Source organism: Erpetoichthys calabaricus, chromosome 9 (genome assembly GCF_900747795.2).
Source record: "Erpetoichthys calabaricus chromosome 9, fErpCal1.3, whole genome shotgun sequence".
Lineage (NCBI taxonomy): Eukaryota > Metazoa > Chordata > Cladistia > Polypteriformes > Polypteridae > Erpetoichthys > Erpetoichthys calabaricus.
The window spans coordinates 112,639,566-112,657,336 of NC_041402.2; the positions used below are offsets into that span (position 1 = coordinate 112,639,566).

At 37.2% G+C, this 17,771-nt stretch overlaps 1 protein-coding gene across 1 annotated transcript in view; it reads left to right on the forward strand.

The window, feature by feature from the left end:
* The window catches only part of LOC127529081 (uncharacterized), a 432,146-nt gene extending 415,249 nt beyond the window's left edge, over window positions 1-16,897 (forward strand). The window contains exon 2 of the mRNA XM_051931549.1: window positions 16,382-16,897. The gene's annotated coding sequence lies outside the window, so the exon portion shown is untranslated. The remainder of the gene's footprint in view (window positions 1-16,381) is intronic.
* Window positions 16,898-17,771: the final 874 nt, after the last annotated feature.

Sequence of the window (17,771 nt, forward strand, 5' to 3'; positions counted from 1 at the left end):
CTATATGCAGATGATATGGTACTGTATATATAAGACCCACAAAATTTTGTGCCTGCAGTCTTGACAGCACTTACAGAATTTCAAAAGATCTCTGGTCTCAGAATTAATTTGAATAAAAGTGTACTCTTTCCACTGAATTCTCAAGCACACAATATTAGATTGGACACCTTCCCTTTTATCATTGCAGATCAGTTTAAATACCTAGTGGTAAACATCATAAGTAAACAAAAAACTCTTTATCAACCAAATTCCGCCGTCTGTATGGAAAAAATGAAGTAAGATTTGCATAGATGGTCAACCCTTCATCTCATTCTAGCTGGAAGAATTAACGTTGTTAAGATGAATATTCTTCCTAAGCTTCTTTTTTTATTTCAAAACATTCCAATATACATCAATAAACCATTTTTTAAGTACTTAGATTCAACAATAACCTAATTTATTTGGAACTCAAAACATCCACATATCAAAAGAGCGACCCTACAAAGACCTAAGGCAGAAGGTGGCATGGCTCTACCTAACTTTCAGTTTTATTACTGGGCAGCAAACATACAAGCTATAAAAACCTGGACACCAACAGATGAACATACACAGGCCTGGTCCGCAATAGAAGTAAAATCCTGCAGTACTTCTTTATATTACCTACTTTGTGCCCCAATAAATGCAAGGTATCGGCAATATACTAATAACCCAATTGTGCTTCACTCACTCAGAATGTGGAACCAATGTAGAAAGTATTTTAAGATGGAGAAGCTTTTATCTGTGGCACCTCTGCAAGAGAACCACCTCTTTCGACCCTCGCAAACATATGCATTTTTTAATACCTGGAAAATATTTGGGATTAAATTGCTCAGAGATCTTTATATAGACAACATCTTTGCATCCTATGAACAATTACCTTCCAGATGTAACTTTCCAGCTACACATTTCTTTCACTATCTTTAAATTAGGAACTTTTTTAAACAGAACCTGCCCAATTTTCCTCATCTTGCACCCTCGTCCATGCTGGAAAAAATATTGCTCAATTTCAAGGACTTAGACACCATCTCTGAAATATATAAAATTATTTTACAGTTCCTCCCTTTCAAAGGTCCAAGACGACAATGGGCTATTTGTAACCTGAACCTTGTACTGTAATCAGTAAGAATTCTTCTTTCCTGTTTATTATCAAAGATTGCCTGAGTGGTATTCCCTGCGATGACGCATGCATGTTCACATTTAATGTTATGCTGACCTTTTTTGTAAGCATGTAGCAGATTCTTTCCCGAATTCTTCATCATTTCTAATAAGCCACCAGCTATTTGATACAATAAATATGTTTTTCTTTGATGACTTTGGAGTATGTTAGAATTTAATTTCTATAATTTTTCAGAAAAAAAGACTTGCTAAAAAATCCAGCTACTACCCTTACTAATAATACTAATATCAGTCTTTCAGCTAAGTGTACTTATAGGCCAAAGTTTGATTTCCAGTTTGAGTCTAATCTGTATAAGTGAGTATGTGTACACTGCAAAACACTAGACTCAATATTGTCGAACTCTTGTACTGTTTTATATTGTTTTTACTGCTTATAATGATGCCAGGAATTAAGAATAGAGTATTGAGAAAAGCCAAGCAAAATGACACCTTTTATTGGCTAACTAGAAAGATTACAATATGCAAGCTTTCGAGGCAACTCAGGCCCCTTCTTCAGGCAATCTTGCCTGAAGAAGGGGCCTGAGTTGCCTCGAAAGCTTGCATATTGTAATCTTTCTAGTTAGCCAATAAAAGGTGTCATTTTGCTTGGCTTTTCTCTACATTCATAATGGCTAACACGGTACAGCACCCTAGTACTACGAATAGAGTATTGAAAATGAATGAATGAATTATGGGAATTCTTTTACCATATTCTTGAATCAATAATGTTAGACAAAACAGGCACTGCAACTAGAGAAACGCCAAAATAGTGAAAGTTAGCAGAGCAAATGTATATTTAATACAAATTTAAATCCTGTTAGACAAGATTTTTCGAACCCTGAAAAGACTGAATTCAGATGGGTAAAGGATCCATTCCAATATAGAAAAAACAATGTGCATGAGTCTCTACAAGCTTGTGAGTGATCTGGGATATGCTGAAGTCTCATTCCACATTTGTACTGGTACCCATATTTATTGTAAATCTCTTGGTCACACACGCTAGTTTCTATTCATTGTCTACTCTTAGAAGAATCTCTTTCTGATAAAAATTGTTATTATGTACAAGATATACAGGTAGCTTCAAGTGTCCAAGATAATAGCAGTCAGATACTTTTTTGTACAAAAAAGCAAAATATACCAGAAACCTGTTATTGTCCAAATTCTCAGGATTATAAAAAGATAAAGCAAGGATTTTCAGTTTTAGTTATACCTATTAATTATACCAAATTAATATTTGAATGTAAATTACATGTGCTCTTCATATAAATATAAAATAAGACAGTGTAATCTACATTTAAATTTAAGTTTTATTTTAAACTAGTTCATCACAGCATTATTCTATCTAAGCTTAGTATAAAACCATTTGATCAAAGATTATATAGCACAATTTTTTTCTATCCAAATATTTAAAACTAATCGCCAAGATAATTTAGTACTTTTTGCAGTTGCTCCCTTTACTTCGAGTAGATGTTTATATCTTAAGTTACAATATGTTGTATAAACATTATGAAATAAATCATATGAAACAGAAGAGGCAAAATAATATTCAGTTTCTTTTTTACATATCTTTGCTGGCTAAATTTATTTTCAAAAACAAAAAACTGTAACTGTTTATAGAAATTGGACTCAATTTATTTTAATTTCTCTGCTTTTTCCTGTTTTCTGCCTCAGATTTTTGGTGTTGAAAATGAAAGTGGCATATAGTATATTGAAAACTGTTCACTTGACTGTATAAAGAACTGCCAAGAAAGGCTGTCACTCATCCAGCAGTCCGATGTTCATGCTTGTCTGATGATTTGAAGCAAAACGGAACAATGGAAGAATATATAAACATCTTACTTTGTTAAGAACATAATGCTTTTTAAAGGGGAACAGTAATGTTTTTATATCTTTTAATGATAAAAGTACTCTTTTATATGGGCAATTTGAAAAAAATTGTGGTTTGAAATGATGAAGCTGTTTTTATATAAAGCACCAGAAAACCAGTGATACTACTGGTCTAGTACTGAGCTGGAGAAAAAGACCAAATCCTAAATATCAACATGGCAGTCAGGAGATGGACTGGCTATGCAAAAATAGCTCATGCCAACAAAACTATATTTAAAAAAAATCACAAATAAGACTGTAATTGTAGAAAGAGAAAATAACACCAGGGGCATCATGTATACACGGTGTGTACACAAAAAATGTTGCGTATGCCTGTTTCCATGCTGACATCACAATGTATAAAAACTAAACTTGGCGTAAAGCCATGCACATTTTCACACCAGGTCAAACCATTGTGTATGCAAGTTTTTGGCTCAGTTTTGCAAACTAGCGGCACCCAGCGTCACAGCAGTGCTACTGTTCCTGTGTGGTTTCCCTTTATTTATATGATTCTCAGTCCCTTCTTCTTCTTATTTCGGCTGCTCCCATTAGGGGTTGCCACAGCGGATCATCTTCTTTCATATCTTTCTGTCCTCTTCATCTTGTTCTGTTACACCCATCACCTGTATGTCCTGTCTCACCACATCCATAAACCTTCTCTTAGGCCATCCTATTTTTCTCTTGCCTGGCAGCTCTATCCTTAGCATCCTTCTCCCAGTATACTCAGCATCTCTCCTCTGTACATGACCAAACCAATGCAATCTCACCTCTCTGACTTTGTCTCTCAACCGTCCAACTTGAGCTGACCCTCTAATGTACTCATTTCTAATCCTATCCATCCTCGTCACACCCAGTGCAAATCTTAGCATCTTTAACATCTGCTACCTCCAGCTCTGTCTCCTGCTTTCTGGTCAGTGCCACCGTCTCCAACCCATATAACATAGCTGGTTTCACTACCGTTCTATAGACCTTCCCTTTCACTTTTGCTGATACCCGTCTGTCACAAATTACTCCTGACACTCTTCTCCACTCATTCCACCCTGACTACACTCTCTTTTTCACCTCTCTTCCACACTCCCCGTTAATTTTTACTGTTGATCCCAAGTATTTAAACTCATCCACCTTCACCAAATCTTCTCCCTGTATCCACACCATTCCAATGACCTCCCTCTCATTTACACACATGTATTCTGTCTTGTTCCTACTGACATTCATTCATCTCCTCTCCAGAGCATATCTCCACATCTCCAGGGTCTCCTCAACTAGCTCCCTACTATCGCTACAGATCACAATGTCATCAGCAAACATCATAGTCCACGGGAACTCCTGTCTAATCTCGTCTGTCAACCTGTCCATCACCATTGCAAATAAGAAAGGGCTCAGAGACGATCCTTGAAGTAATCCCACCTCCACCTTGAATGCATCCGTCACTCCTACCGCAGACTTCACCACTGTCACACTTCCCTCATACATATCCTGTACAACTTTTACATACTTCTCTGCCACTCCCGACTTCCTCATACAATACCATAGCTCCTCTCGAGGCACCCTGTCATATGCTTTCTCCAGGTCCACAAAGGCGCAACGCAGCTCCTTCTGACTTTCTCTATACTTCTCCATCAACACCCTAAGAGCAAACATCGCATCTGTGGTGCCCTTTCTTGGCATGAAACCATGCTGCTGCTCACTAATCATCACCTCACTTCTTAACCTAGCTTCCACTACTCTTTCCCATAACTTCATGCTGTGGCTCATCAATTGTATCCCCCTGTAGTAACTACAGTCTTGCACATCCCCCTTATTCTTAAATATTGGCACCAGTACACTTCTTCTCCACTCCTCAGCCATCCTCTCACTTTCCAAGATTCCATTAAACAATCTGGTTAAAAACTCCATTGCCATCTCTCCTAAACACCTCCATGCTTCCACAGGTATGTCATCTGGAACAACGGCCTTTACATTTTTCATCCACTTCATAGCTGTCCTTACTTTCTCCTTGCTAATCCATTGCACTTCCTGATTCACTATCCCCATATCATCCAACCTCTTCTCTCTCTCGTTCTCTTCATTCATCAGCCTCTCAAAGTACTCTTTCCATCTGCTCAACACACTCTCCTCGCTCGTGAGTACGTTTCCATCTTTATCCTTTATCACCCTAACCTGCTGCACATCTTTCCCAGCTCGGTCCCTCTGTCTAGCCAATCGGTACAGGTCCTTTTCTCCCTCCTTAGTGTCCAACCTCTCATATAACTCATCATATGGCTTTTCTTTAGCCTTTGCCACCTCTCTCTTCACCTTGCGCCTTATCTCCTTGTACTCTTGTCTACTTTCAGCATCTCTGACTATCCCACTTCTTCTTTGCCATCCTCTTCCTCTGTATACTCTCCTGTACTTCCCCATCCCAGCTCGGTCCCTCTGTCAAGCCAATCGGTACAGGTCCTTTTCTCTCTCTTTAGTGTCCAACCTCTCATACAACTCATCATACGCTTTTTCTTTAGCCTTCGCCACCTCTCTCTTCACCTTGAGCCTTATCTCTTTGTACTCTTACCTGCTTTCTGCATCTCTCTGACTATCCCACTTCTTCTTTGCCATCATCTTCTTCTGTATACGCTGCTGTACTTCCCCATTCCACCACCAGGTTTCCTTTTCCTCCTTCCTCTGCCCAAATGTCACGCCAAGCACCCTTCTTGCTGTCACCCTTACTACATCTGCTGTAGTTTCCCAACTGTCTGGTAATTCCTCACTGCCACCCAGTGCCTGTCTCACCTTCTCCCTAAACTCAATCTTGCAGTCTTCCTTTTTTAACTTTCACCATTTGATCACTGGCTCTGCCCTCACTCTCTTCCTCTCCTTGATCTGCAACGTCATCCAACAGACCACCACCCTATGCTGCTTAACTACACTTTCACCTGCCACTAATTTGCAGTCTTCAATCTCCTTCAGATTGACTCTTCTGCATAGGATGTAATCTACCTGTGTGCATCTTCCTCCACTCTTGTACGTAACCCTATGTTCCTCTTTCTTCTTAAAATACGTATTCACCACAACCATGTCCATCCTTTTGGCAAAATCCACTATCCTCTGACCTTCTTCATTCCTCTCCTTTACACCATACCTACCCATCACCTCCTCATCTCCTCTGTTCCCTTCACCAACATGTCCATTGAAATCCAGTCCAATCACCACTTTCTGTCCCTTGGGTACACTGTTCATCACTTCATCCAACTCACTCCAAAAATCTTCTTTTTCATCCATTGCACAACCAAAGTTGCGGGGCATATGCACTAACAACATTCATCATCATACCTCCAATTTCCAGCTTCATAATCATCACTCTCTCTGACACTCTTTTCACCTCCAGAACGCTCTTGACATACTGTTCCTTCAGAATAACCCCTTTCCCATTTCTCCTCCTATCCACACCATGATAGAACAATTTGAATCCACCTCCAATCCACTTGGCATTACTCCCCTTCCATTTAGTCTCTTGCACGCACAATATATCAACCTTCCTTCTCTCCATCATATTGGCTAACTCTCCCCTTACCAGTCATACTGCCAACATTCAAAGTTCCTAATCTCAGTTCCACTCTTCACATCCCTGACGCTGCTTTATCAAATACCCTGAAATTAACGGCATATCATTTTTTAGTTCAAGGTATCTGATTGTAATCAACCCGTAACCATATAATGGTGCACCAAATGGCCAAACTATTCCAAATACTATAGCTGCTTTAGTGTTGCTACTATCAGAGCTCCACTTAGAGTATTTTAACCCAGTGTATCTGAGTGTGGAATCACAGCTATACAGCAGCTGATTGGAAAGCTCTATGGCAGATTATGTCAAGAGCAGGGAGAAATATCGGGGTACAGCATCTAGCACATGCTGCCTCAGCCATGCGCACAGTCTATTTGAATTTCACCCATTCGGCAAACGCTTCAAAGCCTTTGCTGTATGGACCTCGTGGTTCAGAAACAGTTTCATCCCAAGAGCTATAAACGCACTCAATCAGTCCATGAAGTGCTCCCGGCAGAACTGTTTGCACTTATAAGTACAATTACTTCACTTTAAACTTGCATTACAGTTGTAATATTGCACAACCTGAGCCACTTATGCTTTCATATTGTATATTTTTCACTGATTTTAATCCTGTTATTATTATTATTATTAATGTTCATGTTTTTGTTATTTTACTATTTTATAGGAAAATAAGTTTATGGAGGATTTGCATATTGAATCTCATTGTACCATACAATGACAATAAAGGAATTGAATTCAATTCAAAAGAAGAGAGCACGTATTTACAGATGATGATGACTGGCTTCTAAATCGATTTAGATTTCCAGGCGCTATTTCATAGAGCCCTTGATATCATTTTAAAGATGAAATGCATTAAAGTATATATATTACATTATACAGATACATTTTAAAACTTTATTTAAATAATGTATATTGTTAATGATTAAATATGCGAGGACTTGGTGGCGCAGTGTCAGCTCTTACAATGTTCAGGGATTGTTCCTGCCTTGCGCTGTATGCTTGTGGGGCTGGTGTGACCCTGGATGGATAGATGGATGGAATAATTAAACGTGTACTATGAAGATATTTCAATGTCCCTTAAAAGTTTTGAAGAATCGGTATTCTAAGCTTACAGATGGCTTAACATTCATTAAAGAGCTGACTTGTGTGGCGATTGGTTATTTAGAGAAAGAAAAGGAAGGACAGGAATCGGGGGTTAGTACGTTTGAAAAAGACAGTACTGCCTCAATAAATTATTTTATTGAGGATCGTGCATAGGGCAGCAAGCATCTTGTGGGAGGCAGGAACATTCTCTGGAAGGGGCACCAGCTCTTCGCTACCAGTGCGCCAACGTGCCTCAATGTTTTATACATGCTTTAATTTCTATCATCATGAAAATGGTATCAAGTATACATCTTAGTATTTAAATTGTTCAGAGAGCTGTAACATCATGAATGTAGTGTATTTTGTATCCTGTCGGCATAAGAGAAAGCCTGTTTAAGAAGCACATACTGATTCACACACGTAAGAGGACATACAAAGCATTTAACGTGCTACTTTAGTTACGATGGGATTTAAGAAACTATTAAATTAAACGATTTTAAGATAAAGTTTATGACATTCTACTTTAATGGCAAACTACATGATTAAAGTAGCAATATCGACCATTTTTTCACAGCGTCCCAGTTTTTTTTCTTTTCTCTGTACCCTAATAAAGTATCTATCTATCTATCTATCTATCTATCTATCTATCTATCTATCTATCTATCTATCTATCTATCTATCTATCTATCTATCTATCTATCTATCTAATACTCTTCCATATGACACTCAGACGGTGGGCTACGACTTGCCTTTTCACGGTGACTTTGATATGACCACTTCTTATTTATTTCCGGCACTGTGTGACTTTCTGAACTTGAACTTTTGAGTTTCTCTGCCACTCTGTCACTCGATCAACTTCCTTTTGTTGTTTATATCACTGCTTATACCAACAAATAGTAAGTTTTCCCTTGCCTCTACTTGGTATTCACTGAAATTCTTCTTTTTCCCTGTGTTTTTGCCATTGTCTTTTTACAGAACGCAAAACATAAGGGGCTATTTATATTGATTTTCATATTCAAAGAGGCGTAATTCTGGGAGGAGTCGGGGTGGAGCGACAGGCGTGTGTACGAGTGTTACTTTTCATGTTGACCGGGATTTATGGAGCGGAAGAACATGGAAGTTGGCGTATGCACAGATTTATGCATTTGAATTTTTTTGTGTGTACGCATATTTCCGCTTTTGTCTGTAAGCCATGTTTTAGTGTGAATTCTACACACAGTGTTATGCATGAGGCCCCAGACGTGAATTAATAATATGCTGAGGATGCTGGGCTGGTTTCCCCTGACAAAACAACTTTCCCAAAAAAGAAAGACCAGTCTGTCCTTCCCGCAGTTTAGTTATAACTTAAAGGTGCAGCACTTCCAGCAGAAGAGCAACAGTGAACAGGTAAAACAACAAGAAATGCATTCCACTGTTCCCTTTTGTGGCAGACCTGTTTGTCAGATCCGTGGTAACAAATAACTGTTTTCTCATTTGTAAGCATTCCTTTTACTATTAGTTGATCAAGTTGTGAATCAGAAAAAAATAACTCCAGCAGTCTTTCCCATAGATTTATATAGCAAAACAAATAACAAATAAACTACAAAAACTTACAAAGCCCTCCTGAATCCCACAATTCCCGGCTTAAAGACACAGACCCCAGCTTTTCCGCACATTTAATTTTGACTGTTTTAACAGTAAACACAAAACTTAAAATACTGAACATGAAATTGCCCTTATATATGGTACCATTAAAACATATTTACTTGTCAGTTTCATGATAGTGCCTTCATATAGCAAGGGTATTATGTATAGATGAGATATACAGTATGTAAAGATCAAAAATGTAATATTAATAATGAAAGCATAAAAATGAATATGCATTCAGTTATTATTTACCCATAATAAATCCAGAGCAGTAAACCACAGAGCCTAATTATAGAATAAATGCACATAAACATACTTTCATTACATTTACTATTTAAAAATGGCAATTCACTTGAGACATGACATTAATGAATAAATTACAAAAAAAAAAAAAAATTTGGAACCCTACGTGAAATGTAAATAAAAACAGACCCATTGATAAATAAAAATAAATTAATTAAAATATATAAAACCAGCCACCCATTGTAAACATTTGGCATTTTATGAAATAAAAAATATGACAAAAGAGACCCTGAACTTTTGAGCAGCTATACTATCTTAGGCAAGAATGGGACAACATTTTACTCTCTGAACTACAGAAATCGGTCTCCTCAGATCCCAAACATTTGCATAGTGTTGTTAAAAGAAGAGGTAATGCAATACAGTGGTAAACACACGCCGTTTCAACTTTTTTGAAATGTTTTGCTGGCATCAAATTCGAAAAGAACATTTTCTTAAAACAATAAAATTTCTTAGTTTCAACATTTTATATGAAAACTTTGTTCTATTCCTAATTAAATATGGGTTTAAATGATTAGCAAATCATCACATTCTGTTTTTATGTACATTTTACACAGCATTCCAACTTTTTTGGAAACAAGGTGTAAAATTAAAATTGCACATGCACAAGATTCTTAACTCCTTCATTATAATTCTTTTCATTTTGACATTCTCTGCTTTACTAAATTTGCATGTTTTAATAACATTTATAAAGCATTTTTTATTTATACAGGTAGATGTAGCAAAATATAAGTAAGTATAGGGGAACCATTTTCTAGTGGAGAACGGCAAATATGTTTGGGTATGGAGCAGAAGGGGTCTGAGAGGAGAAGAATTCTAAAAGAAAAATATGACAAGAATAGCAAGGTAAATATGTGAGGATTAGACGAGAGACAGGTAGGATTAAAACAAACACTTTACTCTATTTTCTAGTTGCTGCTATCATCAAGGTGCTCTACAGTGACAAATTAATGTAAACTGATACTGATGCTCAGTTCAGGACCCAAATAATGCTGAGATTATGCTGAGATAAAAAATAAGACATGAAAAACATTGGATCACAATTTATTTAACACAGTTTGTATCATTCTCTGCTTTTGCTTGCCATAACAATATATGTACCAGTAAATTAAACTGTGACTTGTGTCTTTACTGTCTTCCAATTAAAAAAAGATTCATTGCCTTCTTTTGCAATGCATTGAAGTTTATTCCCAACAGTGTATGTTTAAAATCCTTTTCAGAAATACAAATGTCTAAAAATTATTAAAATAAGTATCAAAAATGCAAAAGATCAGTAAATTTCATAATTGGCCCCATTGAATTACTAAGTGAAAACAGACTTCTTGGCCAATTAAACCAAAAAATCTGTTGTTCAATGGAATGACAATTGTGATCTTGTTAAAGTTGCCCTTGATATCTAAGGAACAATGAACCTCAAATTCAGCTGTGTTTTTGTACAGATTTCTCCAGTGTAGACATTAACTTCCTAATTAATAATATCTGGACCTCTTTTGCTAATGACTAGCAAATCATGCATCCTTCACATCACAAAACAATCAAACAATGAAAAAATGGTGCTTGGTCTGTCTCAGTTGGCATCAGAGTATTGAGATACCCTCTGACAGCAGCATCATCTGAGAAAATACAGCTTTATACTGTAGATTTAAATGTAGTAAAAATAGGTGATAGCTTCATAATCACCCACTGCTCAGGAAAATATATTGGCTATGAACTACCTAATTTGAAATGGTGAAATCTCATGTTTAGAATCAAATGGCTTTAAGATGAAAAAGGACAAGCCACAATAATGCAGAAAGAATACACTGTATAATTTGAACTGCACACTGCATGTTTATAATAAATATCTAGGTGTCCACCTTGATGACAGACTGGACTGGTCTGTGAACACAGATGTCCTCTACAGGAAGGTGCAGAGCAGAAGGTTTTTCCTCAGAAGACTCAGATCATTTAGTGTACGTAGTGAAATGTTGTCTTTGTTCTATCAGACAGTTGTTGCAAGTGTCCTCTTCTTCGCTGACATGTGTTGGGTGGCAGCATGTCAGATAAGAACATGAGGGGTTGGACAAGCTGGTGAAGAAGGATGGCTCAGTGCTATTTAGAGCTGTGGACGCAGAGGGAATTGTAGTGAAAAGGTGTATGGGGAAGAAGGTACAGGCTATCCTTGACAATAGCAGTCACACTCTCTACAACATTTTGGCAGGTCAGAGAAGTAAACATAGCAGTCGTCTTCTCTCACTGCGCTGTAGAACTGAATGCTTTAGAAGATCAGTTGCTCATACTGCTGTGAAATTTTATAACTCTGTTCTCAACACAAGTGATTCAGGATCTGGGGTCTTGTGTATAAATGGTACATATGCACAAAAATGTTGCGTACACCCGTTTTCACTCTCACTTCGAGATGTATAGAAACTAAACTTGCCATAAAGCTGCACATATTTTCACAGCAGCCCCCTACTCTTGCTTACGTAAGTTTCTGCTTGGTTTTGCAAACTGCAAACCAGCTTAAAGCAGTGTTACTGTTTCTGTGGTCTGCTTTTCTTTTTTTAAATTCACATCTATGATGCAAATGAACAAATGAAAAAATACACCAAAATTAATTACATATCATTTACAAATTTAATTCACTTGATTGTAATCATCCTATAACAATATAATGGTTCTTGGAATGGCCGAACTATTCCAACTACTATGGCTGCTTTAGTGTTAGAAGACATTGCAAATGGAAGGATTAGAAGAGAGTGTGTATTTATAGATGATTGCCACTGGCTTCTAAGTTAATTTTGATTTCCAAGAGATATCCTCTTGGTGCTGTGTGCTGAACTGGTGCCGGCTTTACAAAGGTATACTTTAAGGAATTGTACTCTACCAGCTCCTTTGTAAGTTCTGTGCACTCTCAGGTTTTTAGCCACTGGGTCTATTCAACGTGAACTTGCTGAATGATTGGGTATTTCCACTCTATTAATGTGCTGCTCTGTAGTGCACAGAACATGTATCGCATTGTGTACCTGATAGGATGCTGTACAATGAACCTGACCCTGACCCAACAAATGATCAGTCAAATCAGATAGCATTACAACTTCGTTTGAATGTAATTAGCAGTAGTTAATTTTGTAACCAATTCATTTAATTTGTGGTCAATATCACATAGTACAGCCCTTATATCCTTAGTTCATTGGCAACATCTCTTACAGCATCCATTATTGTATTTTGTGACTCACAACGGCGTCCGTCTACACACAGCCAGATGGTTGCCCAGCGGTTTCCGAGGTAGAGGTGTACTGTATGTGCAGCCAACTTCCGAAGACGGCCTCAGCACAGCAACACAATCACCGCCTGACCATCGCACAGGAGGCTGCTTTTGTAATACTGTCTGAAAGAGAATAAACAGATGGTGGGCTGCAACTCATATTTTCGATCGTGATATCTCACCACTTATTTTTTCATTTTGAGCATTGTGCAACTTTCTGAACTTGAACTTCTGAGTGTCTCCACCATGCTTTTGTTGCTCATACCACTGCTTAAGCCAACAAATAGTATGTTTTCCTTGCCAACACTGAAATTCTTCTTATTCACATGCTTTTGCTGTTGTCTTTTAACCAAACACTAGTTATAGTGATATTTATATTGATTTGTATATTAAAATATGCAAAATTCTGGGAGGAGTCACATGCATGTGCATTACATTTCATGCTGAATAAGATTTATAGAGCGGAAGTGCGTTGAAGTTGGCTTATGCATGGTTTTGTGCATCTGAATTTTTTTGTGCATACACATATTTCCACTTTTGTCCTTATACCATGTTTAAGTGTGAATTCTATGCATGGCATTATACATGAGGCCCCTTGTCACAACTCTACCTTTCAACACTGAAACAGTTGACCATTTGTACTTTTTACTATTTATTTATGTTTTGTTCTCCTTGCCATGTTTTAATAATTTGCAACAATCTTTACTGATGTGCTTGAGCTACTGGACACCTGAATTTCCCTGACATGATGAATAAAGTATTTATCTATCTTTATCAAGACTGCACACTGCATGACTTGAATTGTACACTGCACATCCGGTAGCAACTGTAACTGTGTTGTGGCTGGATATTTGCTGATTAGTACAAGGCCAGCAAACAATTGAAAAAACTATTTTCTACATATATATTTGTTCTTTGCGCACTGGAATTTTCAAAGACAAGCATTATACTGCTGGCTTCTCAATGAAGTGATAGAAGCACAGGTACAATTTCTTGGTGGGTTTTTCAAATTTAGCATGGTCCTCCTCAGTGATGGGTAAAAGTTAAGATATAGCACAATGTCTAAAAAAAAATATTCCTAATATTAATCTACCTTTCGAATTACTGTGGCTACCTTTAAAGTAGCAAATGGAATTGTTTTTTTCATACCTCTTAGTTGGTGTGTGGTGCAAGGAAAAAGCTCAAACCAGAACTGCAGATACATAATTGTTAAAAAAAAAACACAACAACAACTGGCAGACTCATGTGAACATGCACAGTGCTCTTTGGGTCCCATCACTAAACTGGGAAGTTCAGATTGCACATGCACATAGTCATGGGTGAAAGAAACATTGAAAGGCAAATTAGTCCACACCCAACTGGTTGTGAAGTACCCATTACAATTTTTACATACAATAATAACTAGTATTTCCTTTGTTTCCGGTTTATTTTTGTGGGAGAGATATAAGATAATCTATCTTCTTAAAAATGCCTTCAGAGTTTACCAGAGTATTCCTGTACACAATACAATACAATACAATTCAATTGCCACATCTGAGTACAGAGAAGAGAAACAGAATAGGTGAGGGTTAGTAACAAATTATAACTATAATATTACTTATGTTTTAGTGCTAATGACTAACAACAGAGATGCAGTCTGTGCAGTTAATCAGCAGCCCTAGTCAGGATATGCTAAACTGAAGTAGTGAGTCTTCAGCCGGGATTTAAAAGCTGAGACAGAAGGGGCATCTCTTATAGTAACAGGCAGAACATGCCACAGGTTAGGGGCCCTGTAACTAAAAGCTCGACTCTCACTGTTATTTTATTAATTCTTGGAATCACAGGCAGACTGGCATCTTGAGATCTTGAGTTCTTAATGTGCAATCCGGTTTGTAAGTCATGATAAGTTCAGACAAGTAAGCCGGACCCTGCCCATTTAAGGCTTTATATGTTAAAAGGAGGATTTTTAAATCTACCCTAAAGGTAACCGGGAGCCAGTGTAAGGATTTAAGAACTGGAGTTATGTGTTCGTATTTTCTTGTTCTTGAAATAATTCTTGCTGCAGCATTTTGGATTAACTGAAGGCTGTATAAAGAACAATTTGAACATCCAGTGAACACCGCATTGCAGTAGTCTATCCTACTAGAAATAAATGCATGAATTAATTTCTCAGAATCCTGTTTATTTAGAAAGCGCCTTAATTTGCCAACATTTTTAAGATGGAAGAAACATGATTTGGACAGCATTGTAATGTGCGCTTTAAATGACATGCTAGAGTAAAAGATAACTCCTAGATTGCGGGCTGATTCAGTAAAATTAATTGTGATTCCAACTGAGTTAAATATTGTGATCAGTGTCATTCCCTCTAATAATTAATATCTCTGTTTTATTGGTGTTTAAAGATAGGTAATTCTCATTCATCCACTCTTTTAATTCACTAATACAACTAATTAAAGACAACATTGGAGAAACTTCATTTGATCTAAATGAAAGGTATAACTGGGTGTCATCTGCATACGAGTGAAAATGAACATTATGTTTCCTAATGATAGATCCCAGTGGAAGCATGTAAAGTGAAAACAGTAAAGATCCCAGTACTGAGCCCTGCAGGACACCATATCTCACTTATGTGTATAATGATGGAATACTGTCAGCACATTTCTACACATATTGGAATATATTTAATAAATAAGAACTAAACCAAGCGAGCATAGTGCCTGTGAGCCAAACGTCATTTTCTAGCCTGTGCAGTAAAATAGAATGGTCAATGGTGTCAAATGCTGCACTTAAGTCTAACAACATAATTACAGTGGAGTTTTCTTCATCAGAGGATATCAGAATGTCGTTTACAACCCGTGTTAGTGCCGTTTCTGTACTATGACCAGTGCGGAAACCAGACTGGAATTTCTCAAATAAATTGTAATGTGTAAGGTGTGACTAAAGCTAATTGGCAACTAATTTTTCTAGTATTTTAGAGAGAAAGGGTAAATTTGAAATAGGTCTATAATTATTAAGTATGTGTGGATCTAGGTCTGACTTTTTAAGTAATGGTTTAATGACTGACACTTTTAGTGCATCAGGTACTGTGCCATGTAATAATGAACTATTGATAATGTTAAGAATAGGTGCTGCAAGAACATCCATTGCATTTTTTACTAGTTTTGTTGGCACTGGATCTATGGAACAAGTAGTGGGTTTCATTTTAGAAATTAAAGTTAAGACTTCCTGCTCAGTTACAGGATTAAAATTACTAACTTGTTGAATGCAATGTGAGACAGGGTCTGCTAAGCTAGTATGTGGTTTGTACTGTGATGCTGAGATCTTATATCAGCCTCATCCTCCTAGATCATTTGACACCATTGATCATAATATTCTTAGAAATCGCCTTAGTCAAAGGTTGGGCCTCTCTGGCAGTGTCTGAAATTGGTTTAAATCCTACCTGATAGGGAGAAAATTCTTTGTTAGTTGTGGTAATTACAACTCAAAGACACATAATATCCTATATGGTGTTCCACAAGGTTCTATCCTGGGTCCGCTGCTCTTCTCAATCTACATGCTTCCGTTAGGTCAGATTATCTCAGGGTACAACATGAGCTACCACAGCTATGCTGATGACACACAGCTGTATTTATCAATAGCACCTGATGACCCCGATTCTCTTGATTCAGTAACACAATGTCTTACTTGTATTTCTGAATGGATGAATAGTAATTTTCTAAAGCTAAATAAAGAGAAAACTGAAATTTTAGTGATTGGCAATAATGGATACAATGAGGCTATTAGAAACAAACTGGATGCATTAGGATTAAAAGTCAAGACGGAGGTAAAAAACTTAGGGGTAACTGTTGACTGTAATCTGAATTTTAAATCGCATATTCATCAGACCACTAGGACAGCACTTTTTCACTTAAGAAACATAGCAAAAGTTAGACCTCTTATATCATTGAAAGATGCTGAGAAATTAGTTCACGCATTTGTTTTCAGTCGACTAAATTACTGTAACGCACTCCTCTCAGGACTACCCAAAAAAGATATAAATCGTTTGCAACTAGTGCAGAATGCAGCTGCTAGAATCCTAACTAGGAAAAGAAAATCTGAGCACATTTCTCCAGTTTTGATGTCACTAAACTGGTTACCTGTGTCATTCAGGATTGACTTGACTTGAATTCTGCTCATGGTTTATAAAGCCTTAAATAATCTTGCCCCATCTTATATATCGGAATATCTGACATCTTGTATTCCAAATCGTAACCTTAGATCCTCAAATGAGTGTCTCCTTAGAATTGCAAGAGCAAAACTTAAAAGAAATGGTGAGGCGGCCTTCTGCTGTTATGCACCTAAGATCTGGAATAGCCTGCCAATAGGAATTTGCCAGGCTAATACAGTGGAGCATTTTAAAAAACTGCTAAAAACACATTACTTTAACATGGCTTTCTCATAACTTCACTTTAATTTAATCCTGATACTCTGTATATCCAATTCATTATAATAACTATTCATGGTGGCTCTAAAATCCGTACTAACCCCTACTCTCTCTTCTGTTTCTTTTTCTGGTTTCTTTGTGGTGGTGGCTTGCACCACCACCATCTACTCAAAGCACCATGATGTTCCAACATTGATGGATTAAAAGCCAGAAATCTGCATGACCATCATCATCAAGTCCTTCCGTGAGAACCTTAAATACAAAGAGGACTATTTCATTTTTGTTAGGTAGAATGCCCAGAGGGGACTGGGCAGTTTCGTGGCCTGGAACCCCTGCAGATTTTGATTTTTTCTCCAGCCGTCTGGAGTTTTTTTTTGTTTTTTCTGTCCTCCCTGGCCATCGGACCTTACTCTTAGTCTATGTTAACTAATGTTGTCTTATTTTAATTTCTTACTCTGTCTTTTATTTTTCTTTTCTTCATTATGTAAAGCACTTTGAGCTACTTTTTTGTATGAAAATGTGCTATATAAATA